A 17,687-nucleotide genomic window follows, 5' to 3' on the forward strand; every position below is an offset into this window, starting at 1 on the left:
TTGGGCTTTTTGGGGTAGGATTTCTTTCTTTTTGGTGGGCTTAGGTTGGTACATGAGTGCCACTGCTCTCCCATGAAGTTTGGGTTATTTGCTTTCCTATTGGCCAGTTCTGGTACAGATGTATCTACTTCTGGGGTCAAGGGATCAAAATATCTGTGTTCTTTGTGTTCCCCACAGTCCCCACTGAAAACAGTATTGGCTAATAAGTGTGAGACAACCATTTTTTAAATGGTAAATAGTAACAATAATCTGCTATCCAAGAGATCTCAGATACTTTCATGATGTGACATCCTCTTAACTGCTGAATGCTAAAATGTGAGCCAACATACCTAAAAAATGATGAACAGCCTAGGGGCAGCAATTCCAGGAACATTCTCATGAGGTGTCAGGGTTTTGCAAAACTCATAAAAAGGTACAAGAGTGGCCAAGAAAATGGAACCAAATGTGTGCTGTTGCTTACAATGAGCCTTTGAGACAGTTTGGATTCTGAATCCATCCCAAACAACTACAGTTCCCAGAATGCCTTCTCTAAAAGAAGCAGCAGCACCATGCTGGGACATTCTCATGATTCTCAACATTTAGTAAAGGGAAGACAGAGACTTTCCACCCCGTTTCCCCACCCCCTTGAACAGTAGTTGCAACCAGGGGCTATTGTGTGTTGCTCCTGCTGCTGCGTGAAGTCAAGCAGCACCTGTTCCATCTTTCATCTGCAGGCAATGATTTGTTGTTTTCTCCAGACAATTGAATGGTACAACTCCATATAAAAGCTCCTAATGTGTTTCCTTCCCTTTCTGAAGAGCTAATCAGAAATGCTCTTTTTGCCTTCCCTTGTGGGACCAGGAGGAGGGTGTGCACTGGAGAAACAGGTTGGAACTGTTAAAATAATTGGCAGCTTTGGATTCTTGCAGCTCTTGCTGGCTGCATGTTAAAATAGAAGCTTTAAAATATTTAATTATTTATTTCTGACTCAGCCATAAAATTGCCGCTTTATGACATTAACAGTTACAAGTGTGCAGGAGTTTTCCTCATTAAGAGGAGACCATTTCTCTCAAAGGCTCTGGTTATATCATTGTGGCCGATAAGCTTTGCCAATAAGGCTATTAAAGTGGTTGAAGACACATACAGCAGTCTTAGGAGGCTGCTTCCCTGGTAACATATAAGCAAACTTCCCTATAATCTCAAGGAGAGGATATGGGCTAGGGGTGCTGGTGGTGGCTTTAAAAAAAAGAAAAAGAAAATGCATGACAGCATGTGAGGAACACCAAGATGCTAATTAGGGAGTTGGTAGCAACAAATATTTGCTGCAGGTACAAACAGAAAAGCAACAGGAGAAAGGATACCTGAAACAGAATGTCTAAGTCTAATGAATTGCCAAGTTCTAATATTAAGTAAAGAGCCTCTTGTGGTGCAAGTAGCCTCTTGTGGCGCAGAGTGGTAAGGCAGCCATCTGAAAGCTTTGCCCATGAGGCTGGGAGTTCAATCCCAGCAGCCGGCTCAAGGTTGACTCAGCCTTCCATCCTTCCGAGGTCGGTAAAATGAGTACCCAGCTTGCTGCTGGGGGGTAAATGGTAATGACTGGGGAAGGCACTGTCAAACCACCCCGTATTGAGTCTGCCATGAAAACACTGGAGGGTGTCACCCCAAGGGTCAGACATGACTCGGTGCTTGCACAGGGGATACCTTTACCTTTTTAATATTAAGTAAGAGCCTCTTGTGATGCAGAGTGGTAAAGCAGACATGCTGTCTGACCATGAGGCTTTGAGAGTTCGATGCCAACAGCCGGCTCAAGGTTGACTCAACCTTCCATCCTTCTGAGGTCGGTAAAATGAGTACCCAGCTACTTGGGGGGGGGGGGTAAAACGGTAATGACTGGGGAAGGCACTGGCAAACCACCCTGTATTGAGTCTGCCAAGAAAACGCTAGAGGGCGTCACCCCAAGGGTGACCCAGTGACCCAGTGCTTGCACAGGGGATACCTTTACCTTTAATATTAAGTCAGAAGTTGTGAACAAGGATATACTAGAGTGCATAAAGCCTGATCTATCACTGGTAGGCAAAATCACGAAACTCTGGCTTACTTACTTTGGCCATCTAATGCAATCCAACCAATTATGCTAGGATTGGTCAGCAGTAAAAGGAAACCAGGCCGACAAAGGGTAGGGTGGTTAGATATGATCAAAATGAACACTGGCAAGAACATTACAAAACTAAAAAGTGGTACAAGATTGAAAACCGTGGAGACAGTTGAGCCATAAGATTGCCAAGAGTCGAACTCAATTGAATAACTAACATCATCATCATAAATAATAAGTGCCCACTAGGAGTGCCAGGCCACAGCCTATCACCCCAGGAGGATTTGGATGGTGGGGACAGTTGCACTATCATCATTCTAGTGTACAAGGTCACTTCTGGCAAAAACTGGCCATGACATTATGATGTTAGGGTTTACCAAAACTTGTCAAATCCTAGAATCATGCCCATGACATCATGGCATCTCTTCCAGTTTTTGCCAGAAGTGAGGTTTCATGCCAGCAGCAGCATGCCTGCCCCATTTCCCCCATTTTTTCACCTGTGTACCTTTGAGGCACTGGAGTACAACATACAGGATTTCTTGGAGGTCCCTATAGCAGGAGATCTGATATCCCCATTTCATTTCTTATGAAGGATCTTTGTCAAAATCTGGGTCAATGAAAGCACATCTATACTATAGCTTAGGGTTCCTCCATGTGGCACCTACCAATACTTCCCCTGATGCCTACCAAACTTTTTAGAAAGTGAGACAGGGCCTTTTTAAAGCAGGGCTTGTTACTGGCTCCCTTCATTGAAATGAATGGATTTACCAGGGATATAGCAGCTGCCACCATCACTGAAGGATCAGGAAGTCTAGTAAGCATGCAGGTTGGTGTATCCATTCCCACCTGTCATGTCCCCTCTGCCACCTCTTGTCTCCCAGGAGTTGCCACAGCAACAGGGCCTGCAGCTGAGCCAGCTCTGGCAGAAGAGAGAGAGGCCTCTGAAGGTACCACAGGGGAAAGCAGCACAAGTCACCTAGGCTCTTCCCAGAAGGCATCTTTGGTGCATCCGTAGATGCATTCCAGCCCTGACAGCTCGCCTGAACGATGCAAATGAGGCAGAAGGGTGGTGTTTGCTGAAGCCAGAGACTGCAGGCACACTGTCAAAGTAGATGGGGCCCAGCTGGGATAGCTCCTGGGGAGGATGAGTGAGTCCTCCCCCAGGTGCAGCCAATTAGCTGGGGTGCTTTTAGAAGAGACAGCAGCAGCTCTTCAGCGGTGATGCAATCTATGCAGAAACCCTCCTGTCCGGCTTGGATTCCTTGGTCTGTGAACTTCTGACTCCTGGTAAATGGCTTTTGACTATGCATCTGGTAACTGGACTGGCTTTGGTGAATATATGCTTATATCTGGACTCTGACCTTGGCTTTTCCCTGGATTACTCTTTGCCTCGCCCTTAACTCTGCTTGCTTTGATTCCTAACGACTTGTACTGGACTTTGACTTTGCTCTGGTGTGGACTCCGGCTAGGCTCTGCAGCCCAGGCACTTCATGTACGGCTGTCACTGGGTGTGATGAGCTAGGGCAGCATACCACCTCAGCTTTTCTTTGTTTTATTTACCCTTCTTTCCCTTACACTTTTCCTTAATTTTTGTCTATTGTTCTTCTGTGATTCTTTTGCAAAGCAAAGAAGGAAGTATTGTATTTGGCTCTGTCTCCTTTAGCAATCATTTTGGGTTGGTATTTGCCACATCTCTAAAAATTCCAAATGTACTCGTGAGCGTGACAAGTTTGGAGTACTCCATGTAGCCAAACATTATTTACACAAGCTTTGTTTAATGTAGATTTAAACTGGCGAGTTTGTCCCACCACTGATGAGTCATAACTTTTATTGAATGACTCAGTTAAAAACTTAGGAGTTCTGCTGGATCCAGGTCTTCGCATTAACCCCTCACCCCCACCCCCACCCCCAGAACAGCAACTGGTGAGTAGTATAGCAAAAATATGGCTTTCCCCACTTGTATTTAGTTTAGAAGTAGATCCTGTTCCTGCAATCATCTGATCTCGCCATGCGGATCCATGTAATGGTAACCTTGAGGCTAGATTACAGTAACACTGTATACATAGGACTGTCCTTGAAGATGATTCTGGTGGAAAATGTAGCTGCCCTTTTGTGACCACATTACACCAGCTTTCAAGTCTCCTCACCACCAGCCTATTTGTTTCTTCGTATAATTTAATGTGCTGGTGCTTACCTTTAAGCCTCTTATGACTTGGGCTTATGACCACAAACTTAAAGAACATGAACCTATGTAATAGTTGCACTCCTCACAACAGAATCTCTTAAGAATCTTTACTGTTGCTAGTCCTCCAGTATGGAGAGGCCTCCCATAAAAAATGAATCAAGCACCTACCTTTTGGACTTTCTGGTGAGGCTGAAAGGCAGAATGATGGTCAGGTGGCTAAGGAAGTGGTTAGAAAACCACACCCAAAGAGTAGTTGTCAATGGTATTTAATTGGAGGAAGGTGAGCAGTGTGGTGCCACAGTGCTCTCTACTCAACATTTTTATCAGTGATGTGGATGAGGGGGTGGAGGGAATACTTATTACATTTGCAGATGGCACCAAATTGGGAGGGGGTAGCAAACACCCCAGAAGATCAAGCCTTCAAAGCCACCCTCCTTCCCCCCAGGCCCCATCCCCTTTCAAAGCCCATTTATTTTTAAATGGGCTTTGAAGCTAGTTTCTTAATAATCCTATTGCCTATGGAGTAAATAGGTCTACTATAATGGCAGTCAGTGTGTTTGAGTTTCAGCTGTTTGTTAGCTGTGCTACAGTTGGATTTGTTTGGTTGATCAAATACACTCATTTCCTTTGATATATTTTAAAACGTTATTCCTCACTTTGAGAAACCTTGTATTGAAAAGCAGATCGAACTCTTTAAAATCAGTAAATAAAATCAATGATACAGCTGGAAGCTGGTTACAGTCTTTTAGCTGTAGACGTTTTTGAAATTTCATAATTCTTTTGGAATATTACCCTTTCGTAAAAATTTTTTTTGAAAGAGCTGTCTTACATTTTATAAGGTCAAAAATGGAAAATTAAAAAGGAAACCACTTTTTAAAATACATACATGCATACATACATTTTTACAGCCATGACTCATGATTCTGGAGAATGGCAAATTGATATTTTCACGAGCACTGAAAACTTTAGAAAACAAATTCATTTTTATGGACAAATAACCATGAACTGATGATTCAAACCACAGCTGCTGGATCGGAAGTATGTAAGCCACAAACAATTTTTAAAGGACTTGAGGAACACACACAAACACAGAGAAAATTTGTGTATCTAGCTACAACCTACCTATTTTTTCTAGGCTGTGGAAATGAAGTCTCCTTAAAATATTTCAGGAAAAAGCATATTTTTAATTTGCTCCAGAGTTGGGTTTATAACATTTGCAGCTACAGGGTTTCTTTATTTTGACTTCCCTTACAGCTCATGAGTATTTAGGGACAGGAATTATTGTTTTGTTTTTTCCCTTTTTAATTTATTTGAGGAAGTTCTAGTAAATTGGTGCAGGTATAATAAGCATGGAAGGGGGAGTCTTCAAGTGGCTAACACACACTAACAAGAAATGATATCAAGGCCACCAGTTAAAAACAGGATAACTATGGCAACGGGTTTGTAGAGCTTCCCCTAAGTGTACATTTTGTGACATTTTCAGTGAGGGACCATATCCATGAACAGAGGAGAAGTCATTTTACTCAGTGTCATTCCCTTCATGGAAAGACTGTATACATGGATGAAGAACTGGGCCTCAGTGATGAGGGGAGATGACTAAGAGCAAGATAGGGAGACTGGTTCCCATGTGGGACCCAGGGGTCCCCTAGAATTATAGCACATCACCAAAGAGATCAGGGCCCCTAGAGACAACGACTGCTTTGAATGATGAACTCCATTGCATTATACTCAACTAAGGACCCTCTCCTACCTAAAGCCCACCCAATCCCAGCTCCACCCCCAAAGTCTCCAGGTATTTCCCAACCCAGAGTTAGCAACCCTTGAAAAAGGGTGAGGGCACTTTAGTGGTGGGGAGAAATCAGAGCCTCACGTTTCAGCTTCCACAGATACCAATGCTTCTATCAAGATACTTGTTTGAGAAAGTGGGAGTACAGGCCTTCCAGTGAGTAATTTCTAAAATGACCAGTTTGTGGCAATGGGAGGGGAAGAGTAAAACCTCTTTGAGGTTCAGGCCAGCAAGGAGAGTGTTACATCATTGGGCAGAGACTCAGGATGATAACTGGGCACCCAGATGCCCCAGAGGGAGGAACAAAGTGGTGCTGATGGTGCAAGGGGGGTGTCCCATTGCTACAGCACAAGTAACAGAGCCATGAATCCTTAAACTAGCTCTGATACTAGGCCAGGGTCCATTCCGCACAGCGTTAATGTAGCTGAAGTCTTACTGTTGTGTAACACTATTTTTTTTAACATTATGCACGATGTCGTACACAATCTGCAATACTTCTGTAACACTCCCACAAAAAGCACTTCGATGTTGCGCTTTTCGGGGAATTGTCAAAAGTGGATTCCCCTTATAAAAACTGCTTCACTCCTGAGAACAACCTGCAACAAATCCGAAAAAGACATGTGCATTCTCAAAATAGCACTAGAAAGTATGTCCCTCCCTAGCTCTCGACCCCGAGGTTCCGGAGACGCGATCGCCATTTTTTCCCCTTAAACCGGCAAAAGCAATGAATAAGCAAGGCTTCTCCGGCTGAAGTCCCTCCACAAGCAATTTAGAAGTGCTTAACAGTAAAGCTCCCTTCTGCAATTGTCTTTAAAGTTCCCAAGCACAATACAGCCCCCTGTTCGACACTACCCATAATTTCAGCCAGAAATTGCACCCATGGGGGGAGGATTTTTTTTTACTTAAAGAGTGTGTAAACGATTAAGCGCCAGCTCCTACACCAGCGAAAAAGGTCTTGAAACATTGAATGAACAAATGTTCGTTGCTACTGGTATTTTGGGGTTTTTAAAAAAACAGTTTTTAAAGGGAAAGGAGCTTTTCGGGAGTGTGAACACAACATTTAATTGTCTATTCTGTTTGATTGACAACCGGGGGCGGGAAGAATTGCGGAAAAATATCGCCTCCTTTGTTGAGATTCCAGCAAGATCAGAAACTTGTGGGTAACGAAAACAGCGCTGGTGGGAGAGCCATTTTTGCAGTAGGAATGGCTGTGTGTGTTATCAAGACCTGCTGCTATTAATTCTAGTGCTTTACAATAGCACTTACATTTGGCTACATAGGCGATTGTGCGGAATGGACCCAGGACTGTAAACCATCATAGCAGACCAAGGGCTTGGTTAAGACCTTTCTTCCTGCTGTGCTGGTTTCTGTTCACTTGAGAGAACATTCAAAAGTGGTGCCCTCCACATGTAGCCTGATATAGTACTGTCTATGTAGTCACCTCATTGTAGTTCCAGCTTTTGAATTAGGGTTGTTAACCTCCAAGTGGGGCCTGGAAATCTGGAATTCTATCTGATCTCCAGACAATGGGAATTACTTCTCTTGGAGAAAATGGCTGCTTTGGAAGATGGACTCTATTGCACTATACTCCATTGAGGTCCATCCACAAATCCTGCCCACAGACTTCACAGGCCAGAGCAAATAATCCTACTATGAGGTGGCTATAACTAGAATCCTGGTTCTGGGAAAAAAAACTTACATAAGAGTAGTTATGATAAATTCCAAGATGGTGGAAGAGGAATAGATTATGTAGGAAAACATGAAATCTGAAAGAATACCAGTGTCAAGAGTAATTTTTTCCAGTTTACAAAATAAGAGTGACATAGTTTTGAACACATTTTGAAGCTAGGAGGGAAAGAAAACCTGTTATGATATTGGTTGGAATTAGGGCCAAGATTTATGCAGGAAAAATAAAAACTTTACTAAATTTCATATTTTATGCCACAATCCTAATCTGATTTTATTTTTCTTGTAATGTCCATGACCCGAGGCATTTTATTTAACCATGTTCCCTTCTTTTGCCAGCTCTCCATCCCCTCATCTTCTTTTCTGTTCTCTGACATTTGCAATGATGGTTAGGGCCTGTTCCCATGGACACAAAAAGTTTATGAGACAAAGCATAACATGCACATTTGTTGCAAATATGTATCTCCTGCTTTCTCCCATAAACTTGTTGCATCCATGGGAACGGTCTCTTACCCAGCCAATGGACTGTGTGCTCTTCTCATTATTGCTGGATTTCCCCCCCCCCCTAAACCTCCTTCCTTGTGCGACATCCAGGTGAGCTTGCTATCCAGAAAGGAACATCTGGAAAAACTCTTTTCCATGCTTCCTTTGCCTTCATTCTCCAGCCTAATTCCAACCAATTTTCTGAAGTGCCACCCAGCCTGAAAATTCTCAAGAGATACTTGTGTGTGTGTGTGTGTGTATGTGAATATGGATCTAGTTTAAAGATCCACACATAGAGAAACCAAACTTGTAAGAACTTGGACACTTCTCTGGCATGGACATATGCTGGGAAAGACAATTTTTATGGAGGCAAAGTATATTGACTTGACTAAGTTGATGAGGAATGTGGATGCTGTTCAGGGCTGGATTTGGAACTAGGAACTGTAGATTGAAATCCCAGCTCTGCCACAATCTTACTGTGTGGTCTTGGATAATTTACTATCTCAGTCTCTGTTCTTTATCTATAAAATGGGAATAATATTTGCAAAACAAAACAAAAAAACCCATACTCTTGCCTGATTCCCCCCCCCCAATATTCTCTGTGGCTAGCAAGAATTAAAAACAAAACAAAAACTCTCTTAAATAATTACAAATATGGGATGGATCTAATCCAAACTAAATATTCCATCAATAGAATGGAGCTTTCTTCTTTTATGTTTCATACTGTAGCCCAGTGCTCTTAACAAAATGTTATTCCTGGGGCATGGGAGGGACAGGAGGATAGGTGTAGTAGGAATGGGGAATTAAACAGTTTAGTCCGGATCCAACCTATTTTTTTTAAGGTAAACATGATAGCACAGCTATGCATCAAACTTTTTCTTTGTTGCCAGTTGAGTATAGATATGGGGTCTGATTGGTTTTGGATGATTGCTGATTCCATTACATTGGAGTCTCAACTAGTATGTTCTATATCGAGGTCTATCTTACTCCCAGATGAAGAGTTCTGGGACCAAGGTCTCTTTTTCAAGCTTTAAGGGACCCTTGGGAGAGTTCATATGGGGATGACAATAATAGTGTAGCATAAATCCTGTTTATTGTAATGGTGATATGCAATGCTATTGTAAACAGAATTCCACCATGCTAGTCATGAACTTCAATGGATTTTGAAAAAGGATCAAACTGGACCCATACTTTCCAAATGAGTCTTGAGTCCTGTTTAATGGAAATATGTTTTTTTATGATGCATAGTGCAAAACAAAGTATGCAACGGTGCTGAGTTTTTGTGATAGAGGACAAGACAAGAGAGTAACCAGCCATCTGCAGACTACAGACCAACTATTTGCAGACTATGATGCTATTAAATTCAGCATTCAGGTCAATGGAAATTAACCTCTAAATCCCCAAATTGTAACATTATGTTTCAAAAGAAGGAACTTTACAAAAATGAAGTTGAAAGGGACATACAAGAAAGTCAAATACCTAGAGGATGCTTGGAAAATATTTAAAACCACACTAAGTGAAGCCCAAATTCAATGCATTCCATATGTTAGAAAAAGTACTGCCAAATCTAAAAGAAGGCTCACATGGTTAATAACCCAGGTCAAGGAAGCTATAAAAAAGGGCTTCTTTTAGAAAGTAGAAGCCCTGCCCCAATGAATTGAACAAGAGGGACCACAAGCTCTGGCAAAATAAAATCTAAGTCAATAATTAGGCATGCAGAAAGAGATTTTGAAGAGCAAATTACTAAAAGCATCAAGACCAACAAGGTGGGGAGATAGCAGGAAAGCTCAATGACATTCTTTCTGTTGTGTTCACTATAGAAAGTGTGGGGCACATACCCATGCCACAGTCCCTTTTATTCAGGAAAGAAGTCTGAAGAACTGAGCCAAACTGAGATGACCAGGGATGACGTTCTAGGCCTACTGGTGAAAACAAAATCAATAAGTCCAGATCCTGATGGCATACATGCAAGAGTTTGTAAACAACTCATATATGTAACCTATCACTAAATTCAGCAGCTGTATCAGTAGCATGGAGAGAAACTAACTCATTTAAAAAAAAAAGAACAAGGGGAACCAGGAAATTAGCCAATCAGCCTCATATCTGTCCCAGGCAAATTAGTATAAACTGTAATCAAAGATAGATATTGTTAGGCATATGGAGGGACAAAGCCTGCTGATTAAATAGTTAAATCAGCATGGATTCTGAAAAGGGAAGTCCTGCCTCACCAACTTTCTATGAGAAAGTGAACAAGCATATAGACAAGGATGACACAGTAGTTATTGTACACTTGGAGTTTCAAAAAAATGTTGACAGTCAACTAAATGATTAAAAATATGGGATGGATTTAATCCAAATTAAATCTTCCATCAATAGAATGGAGCTTTCTTGTTTCATGCTTCACACTGCAGCCCAGTGCTCTTAACAAAATGTTATTCCTGGGGCATGGGAGGGATAGATTTATGAATGGAGTAGAGACAGTTGAGAAATAGAACATTTCCTCCCTCGTAGAGCTAGAAGGCAACATTGGGGGAAGGTCTTAGCCTCTATGCCCTGTTGTTGTCCATCCAGACAGAGGAAGTAATTGGCCACTCTGTGAGACAGGGTACTGGACTAAATGTATGATTGATCTGATCCAGCAGGGCACTTATGTTCTTGCACAGAGCAGGATTTTCCCACTTCTTCCTACTGGCACTCCCTACAATTTTGTTTCTGGGGGTCAGCAGACTCTGAGGAACAGTTTAAAGGACAAAGTGGTGGAATAGGGGACAAAATGTTTGTGTATGTGGATGGGGGTAATTGTTAGAAAATGCCACTTCTGCTTTCATAAATGGCAATGCCATTCCATTAGAAAAACTGCATATTAAATGTGCGTCATTGATTGTAAAACACTGTACATTACATTCTACATAGTTAAAGCAATAGTTAGATTAGAATACTTTGTTGGTAATTCTGATATGGTAATTCTGCATGTTCAGTTACAGACCTGCTAGGTCTTGGGGGTGGTTATTTTTCTCTTCCTCCACTATTTCCTCTTTCTCTTCCATGATTGCCCCCATAGCTTTTACTCTTTTACTCTTTGTCCTTCCCTTCTTCCTATCCACCAGCCACATCTTTTTATGTCTCCCTGCCCTTCATTTTCCCTTCTTCCTTATCAATGACAGCCTCTGCTTGGGAAGACTCTGCCCAGTTGCTCAGTGCTGGCTGCTGGGTTGTGTTCAGTTGCATGATGCATAGCCCACAAGCACTTGCAGGGGCCCCTCGCTTTTCCTTATATATCTCTCCTCATACTAGTTTCTCTTTCCCTACTCTGGGCAGGCCTCCATTCTTACCTTCCCCTGCTTCCTCCTGTCCTTCACATCTGCCAACTGTCATCAGCTATATTTATTATCCATTTATTTCATTCCTGTCCCAACTTTATCCATAATGGGGACAAAAACTGGTCTACTCTCATTCTTCTCTCCTCCATTTTATCTTTACAACAGTACTGTGAAGTGGATCAGGCTGGAAGAGTGGGATTGGCCCAAGGTCACCCATCAATCTTCCATGGCAGTGCGGATTCAAATCTGCCAGATGTGTTTCTTAAAGCTACAGGTGCTTCTTCTATTATTGGAGTTCCTTCCTTCAGATTTTTCTGCAAATCTGGCGCTTTTTCAGATTCACAGAAAGTCCATTCGTATCTGCTAATTAATTTGGTCACTGGATCTAAGTATCCATAATCTAGCCACAATGAGAATTAGATAGATTGATGATATTGGATGAAAAGGGGCCAGATGACTTAGATTTATTAGTCATTTATTACTTCTTTACTGCCAGAGTCTTCTCTAGTTCCTTTCAGTGTGTGCTATACTCTGAGTGGACAGGACTTCACAAAACTGCTGGCAGGACACTGGGAATCAGACCACTATTTATAATTGTGATCTAGGTCCTGCATACAGGTGTCCTAGTTAATATTGTGTTTACAGATCCCATCTCGGCAACAATAAGATCTGTAAACATATTCTTGTTAGCCTTAATCCTGGCAGTCATGAGTTTTTATAAAATGTTAAACAAGAAAGCCACTCGTGCAAGGCTAAAAAATGCATAATGTTAGCCTATTTAAAAAATATGTGATAATTGGAGTTTAAAATGCATCCCCTCCCCAAGTTTCTGGAGTTCAATACTGTTCAAATGAAGCGAAGTCAAAACTAGTTGTTGGATGGCTGGCCCAGCTTTTATGAATAATGAATAATGTCAAGAGCGGACTTCTAATGGTAACAAAGAAGGAAGCTCTGAAATGGAATAATGGGAAACATTTGGAGTTCAATTCATAGTGATACTGCTGTCAGTGCTTGAATCCATATTAAGGGTTGATACTCCCCTAAATTTTGAGAAACCTGTGCATTGAGGATTAAAGTGAAGTACTGGTGGGAAAGAAGCCAACCCACTATTAACATCCCTCACAGTGGAGCAGAGGAGTCAAGCAGAAGCAATGAACAAGGAGGTATCGCTGCCAGGTACTTTGTGGATCTTTCTTTGGAACTTTAGATCACATATTCAGCTGCTTAGTGTCATCATCTGAACCAGATTAAGTCCTGCTCTGGATAAAGCAGCCAGGGAGTGGACATCTCCTGTACTTATTTATAGAGCAAGAAGCCAACTAACAACTGAAATTACGATACTGGGTCCCCCCCCCCCCAATATAAAAGAGTAATTTTATCCAACTTTTTCTTACAACTCATCCTTTTTTGATTTTTGATTGAACAGAAGCTTTCTAATCTACAGGATGTGCTTATCAAATTTCCTGTTGGAAATCATAGGAGAATGGTATCTCTTATGCTTCCTGTGCTTATTATGACAGGCCTGGGATAGATCTAATAGCACCATTTCTCAATATTTCAGCACACTGTCACCAGAGCAATATAAAAAATACCACTGTTAAAAAGCAAAAAACAAACAAACAACCCCCCCCCAAAAAGACCCCCCCCCATAAATGGTCTCCAGGTCTTTGCAAGCTTTGAGCTTACACTGTGGATGGTGATTTCTTCCATGACTTCTCTTTGTGTTGTGACCTGGACTGACAGCACCAAGACTAGCCCAATCAATTTCAACATGAAACTAAAATGAATTATTTAACAAAATTCCACCATTTATCTACAACAGAATCCAAAATAAGATATCTAAGGCAACAGCAAAACAGGAAGGGGGTGCTTTACCGGCAGAGGTCTATCTGTATAGGGTACCAGGTTCAGTCCCTGGCATCTCCACACAATGAGCTGCAGGTATTGAAAATGCATCCTTCTCCCTATGGGGTCTGTGGCTTATTATGGAGCCAAGTATAACTCTTTTAAAAAATATCCAGTCTTTAAGTTAAGGCATACTGGAGAGTTAGGTGGGCTACTACAATAACCACAATGTGAAGGGAATGGCAGACAAAGATTTTTATGGGAGCAAAGGGCTTCTTAGAGATGCTTTATATACAGGGAAATGATAGATTCACACCAGTGCATTAAAACAATTGTGTAGGGTGCTCCTATATATAATTATTACCCAGAACATTTTTGTACAGAGGTGTAAAACACACGCCACTTCCTGCTTGCAAATATGCAATAGGAAACCACGTGTTTGCACACTGCCTGACGGGAAACCTCTCCTATGTTATTCCACTGCCTTGTCATGACTTTTCCCTTCCAGCCAAGGCGCGGAGAAGCCTAAAACATGGACAAACCCGTACTTCTCCTCCCACTCCTTGGGCTGTCAATCAACACAAGCCATCAATCCCTCCACAGTGGTTGTTTTGGGAACTCAACCCCCCCCCCCCCGCCCGAGTCCCAATTAAAAAAAAAACACTTCTGTGTTGGAGAAATGCCAGAACAGTAAAACACTTTTTTAAATTGCTCATCCGCATTGCTTCAGGATCATACCACAACAATAAAAGATTTCCTTAGATCCCTTTTCGGGATTATTTGTCTAATGATCTTTTTTTATGTTCAGGTAGATTTGGGATAGGCTGGCCATGGTAACTGGACCCGAAGATTGTGTTAATGAGAAAGAATTAAAACAAAGAGCACAGATACCAAGCTAATAGGGAGATGGCTGCTGCATCACACGCCCACCCTTTCACCTTCATACCCCATTGCCAGAAAACAGAAACAGGAATGGGTTTTAGCTGCCCGATCCCAATATTACCATGCACACTGAAGAGAACATTTTATTTGAAGTGAGGACACATCGCTTTGTGGTTCTGTGGACTGAAGCATTTTTAAAATATTTTGATCAGGAAATGGAGAGGGGAGGGTGGGTGCGAGAGTGGGCAAAATGCTACTGTCATGTGTTTCTCCCTCCAGACAGGCTTTCCTCTGTTTGCATGCTGATTTGCAGCACAAGTAAAGGGAAATTGGGATATTGCAACGTCCCTCATTGCAGGGCAAACTGGACGAAAACTCGCACCACCCACTGGAGAGCTCTGGGTTGCTGCCAACATCATATGGAAGCAGCACTAAAACCCATGAGCAATGAGGAGCTGTCCAGGGACAAATTCCTCATGCAGAATTGGTCCCATTGTGAGTTCTCGTCTTTTGTCACTTCCCAATAAAGAAGAAGCAGTATTTGGGCTGTAGGAACTGTATGGATTTTTGATTGACATGTCAGCTTTCAGTAATGTTAAGCTGTATGCTTTTCAGTTATGCAAATAGATTTTCTTATACTGGCATTTTGTTGGCCTCTTGGTCTGAATTTTGATGTACATTGGCTCTTTAGTAATAAAAGTTGCAGACCCCAGATCTCCATGAAGGCCTCAAAAACTGCTGCCTGTCAGAGGTGGGAATACTAAACTGTGTTCTGATACAGTGTAAAGTGCTGTGTATATTCAATAATTAGTCCAAAACTTTGAGCAAGCCAGCCTATGAAGTGGCATAATGAGTTAGTACCATGTAATGGCCAGTATGCTGAAACCGGTGATGCAAATACCTACTAGATGCAAATACCTACCCTTGCCCTTGAGCTCACAGGGTGGCCTTGATAGTCCTTGATTATGTTGAACTGTGATAAATAATATGCAGATCTTTAACTATCATATTATGTTAAATTTTGATCGTTCAGTTTTGGGTATATAACTTCTGGAACATCCATATCATGACATCTGAAAGAAAGGATTTCTAATACTGCCATTCACATATTATTGTGCTGTTCTGCAATACAGTGCAGAAATCACCCAGGAAGGGCAAATCCTGGTAACTGAGCAGACAATGAATAAAGCCTTTCCCCTTAAATCTGTAGATGAGTTCACATGATGACTGCACCATCAATTGATGTATGAAACAACTTGAATGTGTGAAACAACTGCCACAGCTCAAACACTGCAAACAAGGCTTCTGTATCATTTTCTATTATGGCGAACACAATACTTTTCTATGCATGCAGTTCACACATTCGGTGGCAGTAGTTCTCGTATCTACAAGTCATCAAGTAATACAAATGCATAATTGAATGCACCCAATACACCAACCAGTGTATGGTAGCCATTGCCAAGATATCAAAGATAGTTCAATTTGTTTGAATAAGGAGTTGATTCATAAAAAAGGATTAAATAAATACACTTAGGGCAGGTTCATCAACTGCTATTGTCTAAGAAGCTTAGCATTATATAATAGTGCCAAGTCTTTGCTTCGGCTACTTTCCCCTGTTCTCTATACCAATGAGCCAAACTGCTTCACCACTGTCATTTTCCATACACGCCACCCATGTTCAACAGCAAAACTCGCCAATTCTGCATTCTCATTTCTTTTAGCAGGGCAACTTGCAAGGGAAATTTAAAGTGCTATTATGTACAGGCCAGTAATGTATTGTTTTCCAGCAGGATGATTTAAGACAAAATCCTAGTTCCATGCCTGCAAGGAGAAACACCAGAAAGTGAGAAACTTGTGGTTGTAATTTAAAGACACAAAAATCCCTTGGAAATTGACTTTACATTGTGCTGTGTCTGCTTGATATTTCTGAAGAGGGATCTCTAATCAGTCCTGCTGTCACAAAGCTCTGCCAAAATACAGATGGGCTGCGTGGATTGTTTGAAACCAAAATAAGTAGAGGTTTTCAAGCTGTGCAAAGTAGGGAGACTGTCCAAGGACAGAAAAAAGAAAGTATATGAATTCCCTATTGATGCAATTTCCAATTTAAGGAGCCCCAAATGAATATCAGGTGGTTATAGATTTCTATGCAGTAGCTCTTTAGCATTTTGAAATATTAGTAATGGCTGTGCAGGCATTGTAAATGGACGCCACAGAGAGCAACTTGGCAAAAGATAAGCAATGTAAATTTGATGAAATGTTTTGCAATGTGTCTCTTTTGAAGGAAAAAGAGTGTATTAATCATGGACCTTTTCTTAATATAGTAAATAAAGGACCGGAGAGATTCACCAGTGATGGGTGAGGTGCCACCACCAAAAAATACCCTGTCTCTAATTGCCAGCTGTCTCATCTCTAAAGGTGGGGCAGGGTTTCACAAGCAGATCTTAACTGACAGGCTAGGTAGTATGAGAGAAGACACCTTAGGGACCCTGGTCCCAAGCCATTTAGAGACAAGATAAGAACCAGCACTCTGAATTGAAACAGATGGGTAACTTGAGCGTTGCCAATTCCAGGTTGGGAAATGCCTGGAAATTTGGGAGTAGTGCCTGAAGAAGGTTGAATTTGGGGGAGGGAGTAAGCTCAGCATAAATATATGATGCCATTTACTCCACCCTCCAGAACTGCCAATTTTGCCATACAAACTGATCTCTGTAGCACAGAGAAATGTTATACTTGCATGAAAATGCCAGCCCTCATCTGGAGGATGAAAAAGGATGGGTAACCAGTGGGGATTTGTCAGCATAAGGGTGATGCAGTCCCTATAATCAAACCTCAACAATAGCCTTGCCCCCACATTTTAGGGCAACTGAAGTTGCCAGGCCAAATTCAACAGCAGCCACACATAGAACACAGTTCCTGGGCTCTAGTTGATCAGCACCAGAATGAAGGCCAAGTATCTTAATGCTCAGAACAGTCATCAGTCATTCCTGGTTTATTCCCGAGAACAGTCAGTTTTTCATAAGTGGTCAACATTCTAGGCAATAGAAATTGACTCAGCTGGTGGTAAGACCTTAATAAAATCAAATTCTCCATCATTTATATTTGCTCGGCTTCCCAACACTGCTTTCTATGTGAAACCTACTCGTGCTGCATGTTGCCCTTCTTGCCCTTGCTTTTTCTTTGTTCAGATGACTGTTCATAGAAGGTACCTCCAGGGTTATCTAGTCCAACCCCTGCACAATGCAGGAACTCACAACTACCCGCCTACACACAGTGACCCCAATTTCATGCCCCAGCGATCCCCCCCACCAAAAATCTCCAGAATCCAACCTGGCCTGGAGGGAATTCACCTACCATCCCACAGTGGCAATCAGCAGTTTCCTGGGTATGCAAGGAAGGGCCACAAGAGACAAACACTGGCATATCCCTTCC

The 17,687-nt window shown here is 41.9% G+C and overlaps 1 long non-coding RNA gene across 1 annotated transcript in view; it reads left to right on the top strand.

Moving 5' to 3' along the window:
• Positions 1-3,292: 3,292 nt before the first annotated feature.
• LOC143828684 (uncharacterized) overlaps positions 3,293-17,687 on the top strand; it is a 91,439-nt gene continuing 77,044 nt past the window's right edge. Inside the window, exon 1 of the long non-coding RNA XR_013227832.1 lies at positions 3,293-3,358. This is a non-coding gene — a long non-coding RNA (uncharacterized LOC143828684). The remainder of the gene's footprint in view (positions 3,359-17,687) is intronic.

Source organism: Paroedura picta, chromosome 2, assembly GCF_049243985.1.
Source record: "Paroedura picta isolate Pp20150507F chromosome 2, Ppicta_v3.0, whole genome shotgun sequence".
Lineage (NCBI taxonomy): Eukaryota > Metazoa > Chordata > Lepidosauria > Squamata > Gekkonidae > Paroedura > Paroedura picta.